Source organism: Carcharhinus amblyrhynchos, chromosome 33 (assembly GCF_965287045.1).
Source record: "Carcharhinus amblyrhynchos chromosome 33, sCarAmb.v2.hapA, whole genome shotgun sequence".
In the NCBI taxonomy this organism is placed as follows: Eukaryota; Metazoa; Chordata; class Chondrichthyes; order Carcharhiniformes; family Carcharhinidae; genus Carcharhinus; species Carcharhinus amblyrhynchos.
In genome coordinates, this window is record NC_137356.1 from 2,643,779 (window position 1) to 2,660,331 (window position 16,553).

Genomic DNA, 16,553 nt, shown 5'->3' on the forward strand with positions numbered 1-16,553 from the left:
ATAAGTGGCAGATGGAATTTAACCCTGAAAAGTATCAGGCAATACACTTTGGAAGGAGTGATTTGAAAATAAGAACGTAAGAAATAGGAGCAGGAGTAGGCGATCTAGCCCTTCGAGCCTGCCCCGCCATTCAACAAGATCATGGCTGATCTGAAGTGGATCAGTTCCACTTTCCCGCTTTCTCCCCATAACCCTTAATTCCCCTGTCTACCAGAAACCTATCTGCCTGTGACTTAAATATATTTAGCGAGGTAGCCTCCACCACTTCAACGGGCAGAGAATTCCAGAGACTCACCACCCTTCGAGTGAAGAAGTTCCTCCTCAACTCCGATCTAAACTGCCCCTCCTTATTTTGAGGCTGTGCCCTCTAGTCCTGCTATCCTTTCTAAGCAGGAAGAATTTCTCTACCTCTACCCTATCGAGCCCCTTCATTATCTTTCACGTCTCTATAAGATCCCCCCTCAGCCTTCTAAACTCCAACGAGTACAGGCCCAGTCTACTCAATCTCTCCTCATAAGCTAACCCCCTCATCTCCGGTATCAGCCTAGTGAACGTTCTCTGCACTCCCTCCAAGGCCAATATATCCTTTAGCAAATGCGGCAACCAAAACTGCACAAAGTACTCCAGTTGTGGCCTCACCAGTGCCCTGTACACTTGAAGACCTCCCTGCTTTTATATTCTATCCCCCTCGCTATAAAGGCCAACATTCCATTTGCCTTCTTGATCACCTGCTGTACCTGCAGACTGGGTTTTTGCGATTCGTGCACAAGGACCCCCAGGTCCCTCTGCACCGTAGCATGCTGCAGCTTTTCGCTCTTTAAATAATAATCCCTCCTGCTATTATTTCTATCAAAGTGGATAACCTCACATTTGCTAACATTATATTCCATCTGCCAGGTCCTCACCCAGCCTATCCAGGTCCCTCTGCAGACTTTCCGCGTCTCCCACGCAATTTGCTTTTCCACTCATCTTCGTGTCATCAGCAAATTTCGTTACCTTACACTCAGCCCCCCCCCTCCAGATCGTCTATGTAAATGGTACACAGAATGGTAAAAATGAAGTACTCAATGAATGGCAGGACACTGGGAAGTTCTGTGAAACAAAGGGATCTTGGTGTGTTTCTCCACAAATTTCTGAAAGCGGAACGGCATGTTAGCAGGGCGGTGAAAAAGGCTTATGAGAAACTTGCCTTTATCAATCGAGGCACAGATTACATAAGCAGGGAAATCATGTTGGAGTTGTATAGAACTTTGGTGAGGCCACAGCTAGAGTACTGCGCGCAGTTCTGGACACCACATTATTCAAGGATGTGACTGCACTAGAGGGGGTGCAGAGGAGATTCACCAGGATTCACCTGGGATGGAACACTGAAGTTATGAAGAGAGGCTGGATAGGCTTGGATTGTTTTCACTGGAGCAGAGAAGATCGAGGGGCGACCTGATCAAAGTGTATAAGATTATGAGAGACACGGACAGAGTGGATAAGAAGCAGCTGTTCCCCTGAGTTGAAAGGTCAATTATGAGAGGACATAGGTTCAAGATGAAGGGCAGGAGGTTTAGGAAGGATGTGAGGAAAAACATTTTTACCCAGAGGGTGGTGAGGGTCTGGAATGTGCTGTCTGGGAGGGAGGTGGAGGCAGTTTGCCTCACATCCTTTAAAAAGTTACCTGGATGAGCACTTAACATTCAGGGCTATGGGCTAAGTGCTGGGAAAAGGGATTAGGTGGGAGTTCAAGTGTTTCTAATGTGTCGGTGCAGACTCAATGTGCCAAAGGGCCTCTTCTGTGCTGTGTGATTCTATGAACTGCATGGTCAATTGTACACAACAGCAATCTAAGCAGGACCTGTGGAGGGTGAGGAAGGATAGCACTTTTGGAAGGAAGTGTACCAATCAGGCAGTCAAGTTTTAACATTATGTTTCCAGGTTAAAGGTTAGCCAGTTCAGCAAAGCCACCCAGGAGGCTGATACGTTCAGACTGACACAGGGGTGTGGTGTTCCAGGGTAACCTGCAAGATGCAGATAACTGTGGTTCAATAGATTAGCTGATTTACCAGGACGCTGTCAGTCTGCCCAATTTGTATCCAAACAGCCTGAACACAGTACAGGATTAAAAAAGTTAATAACAAGGTAACAGAGAGATAGCTGATGGTGAACAATAGAGGTATCCAGGGTGATGACTACGACGGACAGCAAGTCACTGCTGCTGAACATGAATTTACAAGTTGAACTACTTGAGAATTAACCCAGAGACAGCAGAACATGACGAGAAGGAGAGGTTTGTGGCTACAGGAGGGCATACAGAATTTAAAAAGCAGTGTTTTCTTAAAAAAAGCATGAACTTGTTATTGTTGATGTTAAGGGAGACATGGCTGTTCTCATTCAGGGAACTCAGAATGCTCGCATGCAGGTACAGCCAACAATGAAGGAGCAAATGCCATGGTTGGTCTTTATTGGAATATGATTGGAATATAACTGAACAGGACCCTTGGTAGACCATTGCTGAAATACTGAATGCAATGTGGACGTACAGTGGCACAGTGGTTAGCACTGCTGCCGCACAGCGCCAGGGACCCATATTCAATTCTGGCCTCAGGTGACTGCCAAGTCTGCATGTTCTCCCCATGTCTGCATGGGTTTCCTCCCACAGTCCGAAGATGTGCAGGTTAGGTGCGTTGGCCTTGCTAAATTACCCCTTAGTATCAGAGAAATTAGCAGGGTATATACATGGGGTTACAGGGATGGGGCCTGGGTGGGATTGCTGTTGGTACAGGCTTGATGGGCCGAATGGCCTCTTTCTGCATTGTAGGAATTCTGTGATTCTCTAAATGTTGGTCTTCATATTTAAGGAAGGGTATACATTGGAGGCAATACAGAGAAGGTTCACTCGAATGGTGCCCGAAGTGACAAGATTTCCCCCGATGCACTAATATCCTCTGGAGTTTACAAGAATGAGAGATGATCTCACAGAGACATGCAGAATATTATGAAGGAGTTTGGCAGAGCCGATAGAAGGTGGCTGTTTCCCTGGCCTGGAAAATCTAGATAGAGAAGGAGCAGAGCACTTAGGACTGCGACAGCGAGAAATTATTTCAAAGGGTTATGAATCTTTGGAATTCTCCACCACAGAGCTGGTTGCTCCATCACTGAACACATTAAAGGCTGGGATTGATGGAGTTTTGGTTCTCAAGGAATTAAAGGATATGGGCGCAGGCAGGAAAATGGTGTTGCAGCCCAAGATCAGCCATGATCACACTGAATAGCACAGCAGGATCGATGGGCTGAATGGCCTTCTCCTATTTCTCATGGTTACATTCTAACAGCCTGGACCATCAAATCAGTCAACCAGAGTCGACCACTGGATTAGAGAAAGTTTTAAACAAATCAGCAAGTGCTCCATCAGGTTCCTGCCAAATGGATTCCAGACTCTCTTTATCCAAATCAATAGCTTCAATTAAAAACCTTTCAGAAACATTTCTAAATCTCCCTCTGGCTTCAGTGAGATCGTCTGTGTCATCGAAGATAAGAAAGTAATTAGATAGTCGAATGTAGAACAGGTTAGACAGCAGCAAAATGGTTCACTGCATCACAAACAGACTGGATATGGGCACAGATTCAATTTCAGCATAACCACCCCATCTCGTCCAAAGGTTCTACAGAGAATGGGGTGATTGTGAGGGTCTATCACCCCACACATACATCTCCCTACAGATAACAATCCACCAATTCTTGATGTTATAACCATTACTGAATCCCTCTACCTGCCTCTTAAAATTATCCTGGAGATTACCATTGACCAGAAACTGAACTGTAGCTACAAAAGCAGGTCAGAGGCTAGGAATCCTGCATCTCCTGATCCCCTCAAAGCCTGTCCACCACCTACAAGGCACAAGTCAGGAGTGTGATGGAATACTCCGCACTTGCCTGGATGAGTGCAGCTCCAACATCACTCAAGAAGCTTGACACTGTCCAGGACAAAGCAGCCCTGCTTGATTGGCACCCCATCCACCACCTTAAACATTCACTCCCTCCACCGCAGCAGCATCCGTGTGTACCATCTACAAGATTCACTGCAGGAACGCACCAAGACTCCTTAAACAGCACATTCCAAACCCACGTTCACCACCACCTGGAAGGACAAGCAGGGCAGTAAATAACTGCCACCCAAAATTCTCCTCCACGCCACTAATATCATTCAGGAATCAAGCAAAGTTGAAATCAAGATAAATGAAAGCCCTAAAGCAGCAGAAACTGTATCTCGATGCCTGGTTGCACACACACTTAGTTCATCCACAGTTTCATGGGGAAAACACACGAGCCAATTTGCGTAAAACCAACAATGAAGTAAATGACAAATCAATCTGGCTTTGGGAGTTTTGGGTAAAGGAAGAATGTTTTCTAGAACGTGAGCTGAAATTCTCCATCTGCTAAATACCCCAGTTACTGAGTAAACATGGTCAGATCAAGAGAAAAAAAGTCTTGAGATAAGATAAGCACAACGGATGCTGGAAACCAGAAATAAAAACAAGATGCTTGGAATCACTCAGCAAGTCTGGCAGTCTCTGTGAAGATGGAAACGTTGAGTCCAGCAGGGCACTCTATCCGTGTTTCTCTCTCCTCGCATGCTGCCAGACCTGCTGAGTATTTCCATAACTTTTACTGGGAGGTTTAACATGTTAAATCTGGATCACGGGCTCAGTTCCAAATAAGTAAAATGGGAAAGAACATGCAGACCCCACACAGACAATGACCCAAGCTGGGAATTGAACCCGGGTCCCTGGTGCTGTGAGGCTGCAGTGCTAACCACTGTTCCATCCTTCAATCCGTTAATTTAGCGACTGCCATGGGTCGAAGGTAATCTGCAGAGTTTTGGGAATTCTGAAAACTCCGGAGATATGGTAAGAGTGCAAGTTTCAGTCAGGAGGGCAAAGGAGACCAGAGATGGGATTCAGGAGCAGGAGCAGGAGCAGGAGCAGGAGGGGGACGAGAGGCCAGATTTCCCAGTGAAAAGTCAAACTATGACAGGAAAGTCAAGTGGTCAAGATGCATCAATTGAATTGGTTGATGTATCAGTTGACAATGTCTGACTCGGCACCCACTAAGTCAAGTTATCGAATGCTGTTACAAAACAAAAAGCTCAGCTTTTATACCTGATACCAAAATGGTCGCTTACACCAGTTTTGCAAATGGTGCCTCAAATCTACACGAACATCTGTGACCTGGCCACATGTATTTTTAGCACAACTTAACCTTGACAAATTTTAGAAAGAAACTGAACATGTTTTTAAAAAAGTAACACACTTGACAACACAATCTCCTCCGTGAGTCAGAAAACTAAAGGTTAACCATGAAGGATCAGACACAAACTGACCCTAAATGAAAACACTGGATGATCTGCATTTGATGTCAGCTGTGGGTTACAATGGTGACATAAGCAAATCATCCTGAGCTTGGGTTGAAGTTCAGAACTGAGTAATATGTAAACTGTGTCCGATTGGAACACCCATCTCTTGGCAGCCCAATAACTGAGCGCTAAGAAAGAAATAGGAATTAACCATTTCAATCACTAAAGTACACATATTTCATTGAAAAAAGATACAGAGACTCCAAGCAGCAATGGTAAAGAAAATATAAACTACACTCACATAGATTTCCTAATTAAAATTTTGCTTTTTTTTAAACATGACTACACAGTACAAAACTGTCACTGAAGCACCAACAACTTCAGTGCATTCTGAGAACAACAATTATCACTTTTCAAAAGGGATTATCTTGATGACTTTGCAGTTGAATAAAGTCGATATTGGTCAGAGTCACCTTAACCTTTAACTGCACCCTTGCTGTAACTGTATCACTAGACTGTGTGCCCTCTCCTTTCCTTCTCCCCTATGTGCTCTAATGCTTTGTCTGTATAGCACAAAGAAAGTATCCCAATACATGTGGAAACATAGAATCCCTATAGTACAGGAGAAGCCCCTTAAGTCTATGCCGACCACAATCCCACCCAGGACCAAATCCCGTAACCCCACATGTTTATCCTGTTAATCCCACTGACACTAGGATCAATTGAGCACGGCCAATCAACTTAACCCGCACATCTTTGGACTGTGGGAGGAAACCGGAGCACCCGCAGGAAACAATAATAATATCAAATTAAACTGCTTCGAGAGATATTATCTGAAAAAAATTTTATGTCTTGTTTTCTTCACACTCTCACAGGACAGAAATACAAAAACTGGCACCAAACAGGTTAACATCTCAATTTTACTGTTACAGTTTACACAATAGCTCTTTATACATGCATATTTCAAGATATCACATTAGCCAGTACAGAACTAGGATTAACTAACAACATCTGCTCATTTGCATGTTCAATCTGCCCATACCCATGAATACACATCATAAAATCCATTTCTCAAATCTACAGTTACAAAGTAAAGCAACAATTAACAAGGGTTAATTTTATCCCAATTTAACCCTCAAACACCAACGCCTTCCCCACCCGAGCCTTTCCCTAAATCCCCTCCCTCACCCCCAAACCTCCCCCTCCCAACTTCCTCCACTCACAGCCCCCTATCCACTTCACCTCAGTCCCCACTCTACAGACACCACAGCCCCGTCCCCTCTCCTCCCCACAGCCCCCACCCCTCCCCACTACAGCCCCCACCTTCCACACAGCCCCCTCCACTCCCTTCTACAGCCCCCTTCCCCAACCCCCACACCTCCCCCCCAACACCCACACCCCCAACCCCCACCCAGGCCCTCCCCCCACTCTCCATCCCCTCCTCCCCACCACCCTGCCCCCCTCCTTCCCACCACGCCCCTCCTCCCTACAGTCCCCACAGCCCGCCTCCCTACCCCCTCCCCCGCAAACAGCCCACCTCCCTCCCTCCCACCCCCCCCCCCCGCCAACAGCCCGCCTCCCTCCCTCCCACCCCCCCGCCAACAGCCCGCCTCCCTCCCTCCCACCCCCCCACGCCAACAGACCCCCTCCCTCCCGTCCCCACAGGTCGCCTCCTTCCCTCCCGTCCCCCCACAGCCCGCTTCCCTCCCCCTCTCCCCCCGACAGCCCGCCCCCCCTCGACCTCCTCCCTCCCACCCCCCTCCCGACCTCCTCCCTCCCACCCCCCTCCCGACCCCCCCCAGCCTCCGCCCCCCCCCCCCAGCACCCTAACTCCCCACTTGCCCCCCCGACAGCACCCCTCCCCACCTCCCTTGCCCCCCCAACAGCACCCCTCCCACCTCCCTTCCCCCCCCCCAACAGCCCCCACCCCCTACCTTCCCCACCCCCCTCCCTTCTCGCCCCCCTTCCCCCACCCCCTCCCTTCTCGCCCCCCTTCCCCCACCCCCCTCCCTTCTCCCCCCACCCCCCTCCCTTCTCGCCCCCCTTCCCCCACCCCCTCCCTTCTCCCCCCACCCCCCTCCCTTCTCCCCCCACCCCTTCCCTTCTCGCCCCCCTTCCTTCTCCCCCCACCCCCTCCCTTCTCGCCCCCCCTTCCCCCCACCCCCTCCCTTCTCGCCCCCCCTTCCCCCACCCCCCTCCCTTCTCCCCCCACCCCTTCCCTTCTCGCCCCCCTTCCCCCACCCCCTCCCTTCTCCCCCCACCCCCTCCCTTCTCGCCCCCCCTTCCCCCCACCCCCTCCCTTCTCGCCCCCCCTTCCCCCACCCCCCTCCCTTCTCGCCCCCCCTTCCCCCACCCCCCTCCCTTCTCCCCCCACCCCCTCCCTTCTCGCCCCCCTTCCCCCACCCCCCTCCCTTCTCCCCCCATCCCCCTCCCTTCTCCCCCCACCCCCTCCCTTCTCGCCCCCCCTTCCCCCCACCCCCTCCCTTCTCGCCCCCCCTTCCCCCACCCCCCTCCCTTCTCCCCCACCCCCCTCCCTTCCCCCCACCCCCTCCCTTCTCCCCCCACCCTTCCCCCACCCCCCTCCCTTCTCCCCTCCCTTCTCCCCCCACCCCCTTCCCCCCACCCCCCCCTTCCCCCCCACCCCCCTCCCTTCTCGCCCCCCCTTCCCCCCTCCCTTCTCGCCCCCCCTTCCCCCCCACCCCCCTCCCTTCTCGCCCCCCCTTCCCCCCCACCCCCCTCCCTTCTCGCCCCCCCTTCCCCCCCACCCCCCTCCCTTCTCGCCCCCCCTTCCCCCCCACCCCCCTCCCTTCTCGCCCCCCCTTCCCCCCCACCCCCCTCCCTTCTCGCCCCCCTTCCCCCCCACCCCCCTCCCTTCTCGCCCCCCCTCCCCCATCCTTCTCCCCCCCCTCCTTCTCCCCCCCTCCCTTCTCCCCCCCTCCCCCCTCCTTCTCCCCCCCCCTTCTCCCCCCCTCCCCCATCCTTCTCCCCCCCCTCCCCTTCTCCCCCCCCCATCCTTCTCCCCCCCTCCCCCATCCTTCTCCCCCCCCTCCCTTCTCCCCCCTCCCCCATCCTTCTCCCCCCCTCCCCCATCCTTCTCCCCCCCTCCCTTCTCCCCCCTCCCCCATCCTTCTCCCCCCCTCCCTTCTCCCCCCCCTCCCCCATCCTTCTCCCCCCCTTCTCCCCCCCTCCCCCCTCCCTTCTCCCCCCCCTCCCCCATCCTTCTCCCTCCCTTCTCCCCCCCTCCCTTCTCCCCCCCTCCCCCATCCTTCCCCCCCCCTCCCCCATCCTTCCCCCCCCTCCCATCCTTCTCCCCCCCTCCCCCATCCTTCTCCCCCCCTCCCCCATCCTTCTCCCCCCCCTCCCCCATCCTTCTCCCCCCCTCCCCCATCCTTCTCCCCCCCTCCCTTCTCCAACAGCCCCCACCCCCTCCCTTCCCCCCCACCCTTACCCCCCATCCCCCACCCTTACCCCCCACAGCCCCCACCCCTCCTCCTCCCCCCACCCCTCCTCCTCCTCCTCCCCCCACCCCCCCTCCTCCTCCCCCCACCCCCCCTCCTCCTCCCCCCACCCCCCCTCCTCCTCCTCCCCCCACCCCCCCTCCTCCTCCCCCCACCCCCCCCTCCTCCTCCTCCCCCCACCCCCCCTCCTCCTCCTCCCCCCACCCCCCCTCCTCCTCCTCCCCCCCCCCCCGCCCAAACACCCACCTGTGGTGCGGTCAGTGTCCGGGCTGCTCCATTCCGCTGCGGACTCTCCGCTCTCTGTCTCTGTCTCGAGCCGCCTCCTCCACTGGCCCCTGTCGCCGGAACTGACGATACACCGCCGGCTCTGCGCACGCCCCACGGGCCCAGTGCTCTCTGGGAATTGTAGTCCTACCCGGAGGCCAGTCAGTCCATTGCAGCCTGTGCTGGCCCACTCATCTTCTCTCCCCCTCTTTATCCAATTCTATTGGAATAAACGGTGCTGTCTGGATTTCATGCAGAGCTTTTTTTTAAAGGAGCAAAGTTTATTTATTAATGTCACCAGTATGTTTACATTAACACCGCAATTAAGTTACTGTGAAAATCTCCTGGTCGCCACACTCCAGTACCTGTTTGGGTACACAGAGGGAGAATTTATATGACCAATGCACCGACTCAGCACATCTTTTGGACTGTGGGAGGAAACCGACATAGACACGGGGAGACCGTGCAGACTCCACACAGCTATGACCGAAGCTGGGAATCAAAGCCGGGTCCCTGGTGTTGAGGCAGCAGTGCTAACCACGGTGCCATCCACAGGTGGAAATCTCAAGGGGCGTAAAGGTGGGAAATCTCAACAATTAAGAAGCATTTAGGTGAGTACTTGAGACACCACAGCAGGCAAGGCTGGATCAAGTACTGGAAAATTGGGTTACAACAGGTATATGAAGGTTAGCACAGACATGGGCTAAAGGGCCCCTTACTGTGCTTTAAAACTGTAATTGTGGTTCTTTTGCCAATTACCTTAAATATGTGACCTTGGGTTTTGATCCCATCAGTTTACTCTCTCTAAAGCTTTCATGATTTTAAGTACCTCAATCATATCTCCTCAGCCTTTACGTACAATACACAAGGCATAAATAAGACAGTCAACCCATCCCAATTAAAAGCAAAATACTGCACCTGCTGGAATTCTAAAATAAAAACAGAAAATACCAGATAAATTTAGTGTCTTGCAGCATCTGTGGAGAGAGAAACAGTTAATGTTTCGAGTCCATATGACTCTTCTGCAGAACTGAAAACAGATAGTAATGTGATGAAACCAAAAGAGAAAATGCTGGAAAATCTCAGCAGGTCTGACGACATCAGTACGGAGAGAAAAGAGCTGGCATTTCGGGTCCAGATGACCCTTCATCAAATCAATTTGTGGGCTTTGACAAAGGGTTGTCTGGACTCAAAACATCAGCTCTTTTCTCTCCTTTCAGATACTGTAAAAAGTCTGACAACAACCGACTGGACTTAAAGTTCGGTTGGACTTAAACCTGGTGTTGTCAGGCTTTTTACTGTGTTTACCCCAGTCCAACACCGGCACATCCACATCATGACTTTCAGATACTGCCAAACTTGCTGAGATTTTCCACCATTTTCTCTTTGTTTCAAATTCCAGCATCCGCAGTAATTTGCCTTGATATAGAAATGTGATGAATTATATATGTGGAAAGGGAGGAGCAGGGCAGAATGTAAGGTCAGTGATAGGTTGGAGCTAAGGAGAGATTGACATGAGACATGGTCATGGTGCCTTAGGGACTGAAAAATTGTCAACAGTGGCAAAGGTAGGATTACAAATGTGTTATTAAAAGAGTTGAGTGCTCAGTGAGAGCAAAACTAAATAATATTCAGCGGCCACGTTGGGGGGAGGGGGTTTGGGACAAGCCAGAGGAACCAAACAATAACCCATTCCACCTTAAGCAGACCAGCCTTCCTCATCAAAATCTCCCAACTATTCACTTCCTCGTGTTTCACAAGCTTCCCCTTAAATACATCTCTCTCCTGGGCCACCAAGTTCCGTATTCTCTTCATTACTTCTGAATTTCCTATTTGATCTCTTGCGATGTTGTATTATGAGGTGGAGATGCCAGTGTTGGACTGGGGTGGGCACAGCAAGAAGTCACACAACACCACGTTAAAGTCGAACAGGTTGATTTGGAATCACGAGTTTTTGGAGCGCTGCAGCCCAGAGGCAGACTCACCTGATAAAGGGGCAGCGCTCCGAAAGCTCATGAATCCAAATAAAGCTGTTGGACTTTAACCTGGTGGTGAGGACTTCTTACTACTGTATTAAAAATCTACAGGTTGTGTTTTCATCTCAAAACCAGAAGCTCTGGGTATAAGTTCCCCTCCAGCATTTGATAACCATCATACTTTCATATTGTAGCCAGACTATTGATTGTCAACTTTAAATTCTTCCAATATTCCCATGGCAAATGGGAGTATGTCCTGGTCAGCCATGCCTAATGTCGGGTGTCATCCCTCGCTACGTAGTCCCTAGCAACGGGCCTCAACCACCATCTTGGGTTCATGTCACACTATCTGTAATCCCCACTGGGCTTGCAAAATCTGACTAACTGTCCTGGCTGGAGACAATACACATCACCTGTGCTTAACCCTCTCTCTCCACTCACACTGTCTGTCCTTTTAAAACTTGATTACCTGTAAAGACTCACATTCCAACCATTATTTTGTAAATTGAGTTTGTGTCTTTATATACTGTGTTTGTGAACAGAACTCCCACTCACCTGATGGAGGGGCAGCGTCCGGAAAGCTTGTAGCTTGTGCTACCAAATGAACCTGTTGGACTTTAACCTGGTGTTGTGAGACTTCTTACTGTGCTTAACCCAGTTCAACGCCAGCACCTCCACATTAAAAAAGAGCTAGGCTGAGAAACGTGCTTTGGCTGCGGCAGCTGGTGAAATTTAAATTCAACTAACAAATTTGGAAATGTAAAGTCAGTCTGAGTCAATGTCAATACGTTACCCCCTACACCATTGGACATGGTACTTCATGAAATGCCTTCTTGAAATCTGAGTACAACATGTCCACAAGCAAGGAAAACAGATGATGTGGCTCTGTTACATAACACTGGTACTAACACAATAAAGGAGGAAGTAAATTCTGTAAAAAAAATCTGGGTCGAGATGGGAAATGGCAAAGGCAAGAAGTCAATTGTGGGCATTGTGTACAGCCCCCAAAACAGGAACAAAATAGTTGAGTTTACAAGAATGTTGCCAAGGCTAGAAAAATGTAGCTACCAGGTGAGATTGGATAGATTGGGGTTATTTTCCGTGAAACAAAGGTGGCTGAGGAGTGGGTTGATAGAGGTGTACAAAATTATGAGGGGAAGGGATAGAGTGGACAGGAGAAAATTGTATTCCTTGATGGAGAATTGTAGAACCAGGTGACATAGATTCAAGATAAGTGGCGGAAGGTGAAGAGGGGACACGAGGAAGAACTTTTTCTCCACAGAAGGTGGTGAGTATCTGGAATTTGTAGCCAAAGTTGATGGTGGGGGCAGAGAGCTGAAACTCTTTTAAAAAGGACCTGGACTCGCACCTTAAGTGTTGAAAGCTACCGGGCTCCGGGCCAGGTGCAGGAGGGTGGGATTAGAAATGGCACCTGGGTTTCTTTGGGCTGACATGGACAAGATGGGCTGAATGGTCTATTTCTGTGCTGCAACTTTTCTATGATGGAGTATAAAGGAAAATATTAATTGGAGCTTGTCAGAAAGGTATGGCAGAGGGTTCCAAAGTCACACAATCCACAAAGAAACTAAAATTCTCCAAATCGCTCCTAATTTTAAAACAGTGCCCCCAAGTTCTGGACTCACCACAAGAAGAAACATCCTTTCCACTCCAGCATCCTAAACACACAATAAAGTCAACACTCACTCTTCTAAGCTCCGGTGGAAACAAATCCAGTCTGAATAACCTTTCCTCTGAAGAGGAAATCCAATGGTGTTTGCTGAGACAACAATATGGGATGTCAGAACTGGTTTTAGTTGTGATAGTCCCAATGGAAGGGGCTAACACTCAGCTGATATCAGTGAATTCCATCGCCATAAGTGATCCCTGTGGGCAGTCCCTCAACTAAAATCAGGGAGAAAAAAATTGGTTTTATGGTTATCAGTAGATACTTAATTCCAGATATTTTTTACTGAGTTCAAATTCCACCATCTGCCTTGGCAGGATTTGAACCCAAGTCCCCAGAACATGAGTTGACTTTCTGGATTAATAGTCTCGCGATAATACCACTTGGCCATCACATCCCCAACTGCTGGAGAACATCAGGCTGAAACCCTTGTCATTCCAGCTATTGTCACGTCACTTCCAGATCCTACAACACTTAAAACAAAGTGAAGGGCTGCAGCACAGTGGACTGGAGCTGTTAGCTGGAGAAAGCATTGGTTAGACAATAGAAAGAAAAGATCGACCCAGAAATAGAAATGACCCAAGTTCGGCTGCAGTGAGGCTCCACTGGGACCAGTCTCCGTCAGTGCAAGTTACAGCAAACAGCAGTGACCTTGAGATGGGATTTCTGACCACACTATATTGTGTGGGGAGGTAATGCATCGAGAGGGAGAGGGGTCAGATATCATTCAAATGGACTCACCCAACTTAATGCTTCAATTAATGGAAACTGGAACTTGATATTCAGGTTCATGACCAGAACCATTAAAATTAGCATTGTGACTACAAAATGAAGCACGTCACCTTGCAGGATCTGGAATATCTTGCTTACACATTGGAACCATCTCTGCAATGAGAGACTATGATTCTGAAAGTCATAGAATCACACTTGGCCACAGTGCAGGAGTCCATTCAGCCCATTGAGTCTGCACAATCCCACCCAGGCCCTTTCCCCATAGCCCTGTGCAGTTACCCTAGCTAGTCCCCCTGACACTAAGGCGCAATTTAGCACGGCCAATGCACCTAACCAGCACGTCTTTCAGAATGTGGGAGGAAACCAAACTACCCGGAGGAAACCCACACAGACACGGGGAGAATGTACAGACTCCACACAGTGACCCAAGCTAGGAATCAAACCCTGGCACTGTGAGGCAGCAGTGCTAACCACTGTGCACTGTGTGACCCTGCACTGTGCACAAGACAGAATATAAACCAAGTAACAGGAGTGCTTCGTAATTAATGTCTGGACAAGCATATTTGAACAAACTCGATTACCAAGTTATCCAATCTGCCCCGAATCTACAGCTCGTTGTAAAATTGTATCAAAGAATAAACCATGCGATCAGGACTTAAAGACAGTCGTTTTAAGATTGCTTCCATACTCTCTGGGATTCGAATTGGAAAACTACATCGAATCATGCCAAGATTATTCTGCGGCAGATCAGGACAGGACAGGAAGAGCTCTCCTCCAGAAAGAGCCATTGTCAGGAATACACAAGAAAGGTACTTGCTGGGTCTGTACTCATTGGAGTTTAGAAGGATGAGGAAGGATCTTATTGAAACTTACAGGATACTGCGAGGCCTGGATAGAGTGGATGTGGAGAGGATGTTTCCACTAATAGGGAAAACTGGAAGCAGAAGGCACAACCTCAGGCTAAAGGGATGATCCTTTAAAATATAGATGAGGAGGAACTTCTTCAGCCAAAGTGTAGTGAATCTGTGGAACTTTTTGCTGCAGAAGGCTGTGGAGGCCAGGTCATCAAGTGTCTTTAAGACAGATAGGTTCTTGATTAATAAGGAGATCAGGGGTTACAGGGAAAAGGCAAGAGAATGGAAATGAGAAAGATATCAGCCATGATTGAATAGTGGAGCAGATTTGATGGGCCGAGTGGCCTAATTCTGCTCGTGTCTTATGGTTTTATGTACTTTTATCTTTAATTTGACCATACCAAGCCACACATTGGGATCTGAGTGGGTTGCGGCCTGTCACACTGCTCCATCTGGTGGTTCAAACAACAAATGGCAACTTTAATGTAAACAAGTTAGAATTCTGGTACATCTTTACTGTTTGCCATATAATCAAATGGGAAAGACTGCTTCCTGCCAGTTTCACCTTGTAATTATCCACAGGAATACCTTACCCTCTGATTAATATCCTGCTGTACCTTAATCTCAAACAGCAGGGGTGGAATCATGCCAGGTTAAGCTCCAAAAAGCATTGGAGAGGCTGCAAAGGGGGTGCTTGACGATGAATAGGGAGCAAGCTTAAAGACCCAGGATGTCATTTCTGACTCAGGCCAAAGGGATGTTACAAGCAGGTGAAGAACAACAAACTGTTCAGTCAGCCTCCTCAGTTGACCACAGAAAGAAGTCTCAAAACACCAGGTTAAAATCTAACACATTTATTTGGAATCACAAGCTTTCAGAGTGCTGCTCCTTCACACATCTCAGTAGAAAAGTTAGAGTCCAAATTAAAGTTAAAAGAATATACAATTAAGTCCTTTGCTTATACTTGGGGGTGTGAATTGTTGCGACTGTCTGAAGTTACCTTTAAAATCCTGGAGTTGAATTGTAATCCACATAACGTTTTGCTGGAATCAATTCTCTTTCTTTTAATTCCGTCTCCCAGAAATTAGTGGGTTTCTCCTGAGGTTTTTTTCTGATGGATAATCATTATCTATTGCTTTGGATTTTTGTACTGTAGAGACTTTTTTTGTTCCGCACAGAGAATCCTCTCTGCTTTCTTCAGCAGTTTTTTTCCCAAATGACTTTGATGGCTTGTGTGTCTGGCTTGGCAAAACCAATTCTCAAAAACTCCTGTCCGTACATTCCGAAAAAGGAATTCTATGAACATGTTTTACAATCACTGTTGCAAAACAAATTATCACATTTTCATCTCTTATTTAATTTTGACACATTTCAAGATAGTTTAAACTAACAGAAAAGGGGCTATCCAATCCTCAACGGTGGGATTTATCTCGGTTGGGTGCATCTGGCTGGTTAGCCGTTGATTAAAATTTAGGAACTTTGCATTTTTATTCTTCTCCTATGTTAGAGTGGTGGGGTTTGTAGGTTTGAGATTTCTCTTCACACTTCCTTTCCGAAGGATTCTTGTTTCCTTCTTCCGTCTTCAGTTCACATTTTAAAGCAGTGTGCTGTCTCTTTTTTTTCAGAAGTACCAAATTTCGGTCAACTGAGGGGTTTTTAAAAATGAATTTTTAGAAACGGGCATTTTTGGTGACAGGCACAAACTGAGTGGGTTCCGAAAGGCAGTTTTTGAGAGAGAGCCAATGCTGACTGGATTACGCACTAAAGTTGTAGAGTGCAACTTGAATCCATAATTTGCTCCCACCCAGGCAAGGCTGGTGCCCAAGGATCCACAGTGTACAAGTGGAGGGAGAGGGAATTTAAACATGGGACAAGATCTGAGCTGATCCAAAATAGGTTTCTTTTAATTCAAGATTAGGGTCGGGCTACATTTCTCATCACTGCCAGTTTATAGCATTGAAGCTAGAGCTAAGTAGGTGGGCCGAATGATCTGTTGCCATGCTGGGCAGTCAATAGATGTTGATACATTTGAAGATCTTGGGAGAAAAAGATTAGAAATGGGCCTATTGTTGTAGCTGGTCCTTTTCTTGAGGGTTGATAGCAGCTTTCTAGTGAAGGGATATATGACAGGGGGATGCTGAGTGAGTAGCGTTCTTGTGGAATTGCTGTGTTTAGAGCTATGAGGGGATGAAAGACAAGAAAGGCAGTAAGGTGCAGGGTAGCAGGAGAGAAATAGGAGGTCCA

At 48.7% G+C, this 16,553-nt stretch overlaps 1 protein-coding gene across 1 annotated transcript in view; it reads right to left on the reverse strand.

Moving 5' to 3' along the window:
- The window catches only part of LOC145361134 (non-receptor tyrosine-protein kinase TYK2-like), a 97,142-nt gene extending 88,006 nt beyond the window's left edge, over positions 1-9,136 (reverse strand). Inside the window, exon 1 of the mRNA XM_080216760.1 lies at positions 9,046-9,136. The gene's annotated coding sequence lies outside the window, so the exon portion shown is untranslated. The remainder of the gene's footprint in view (positions 1-9,045) is intronic.
- Between the last annotated feature and the right edge of the window lie 7,417 nt (positions 9,137-16,553).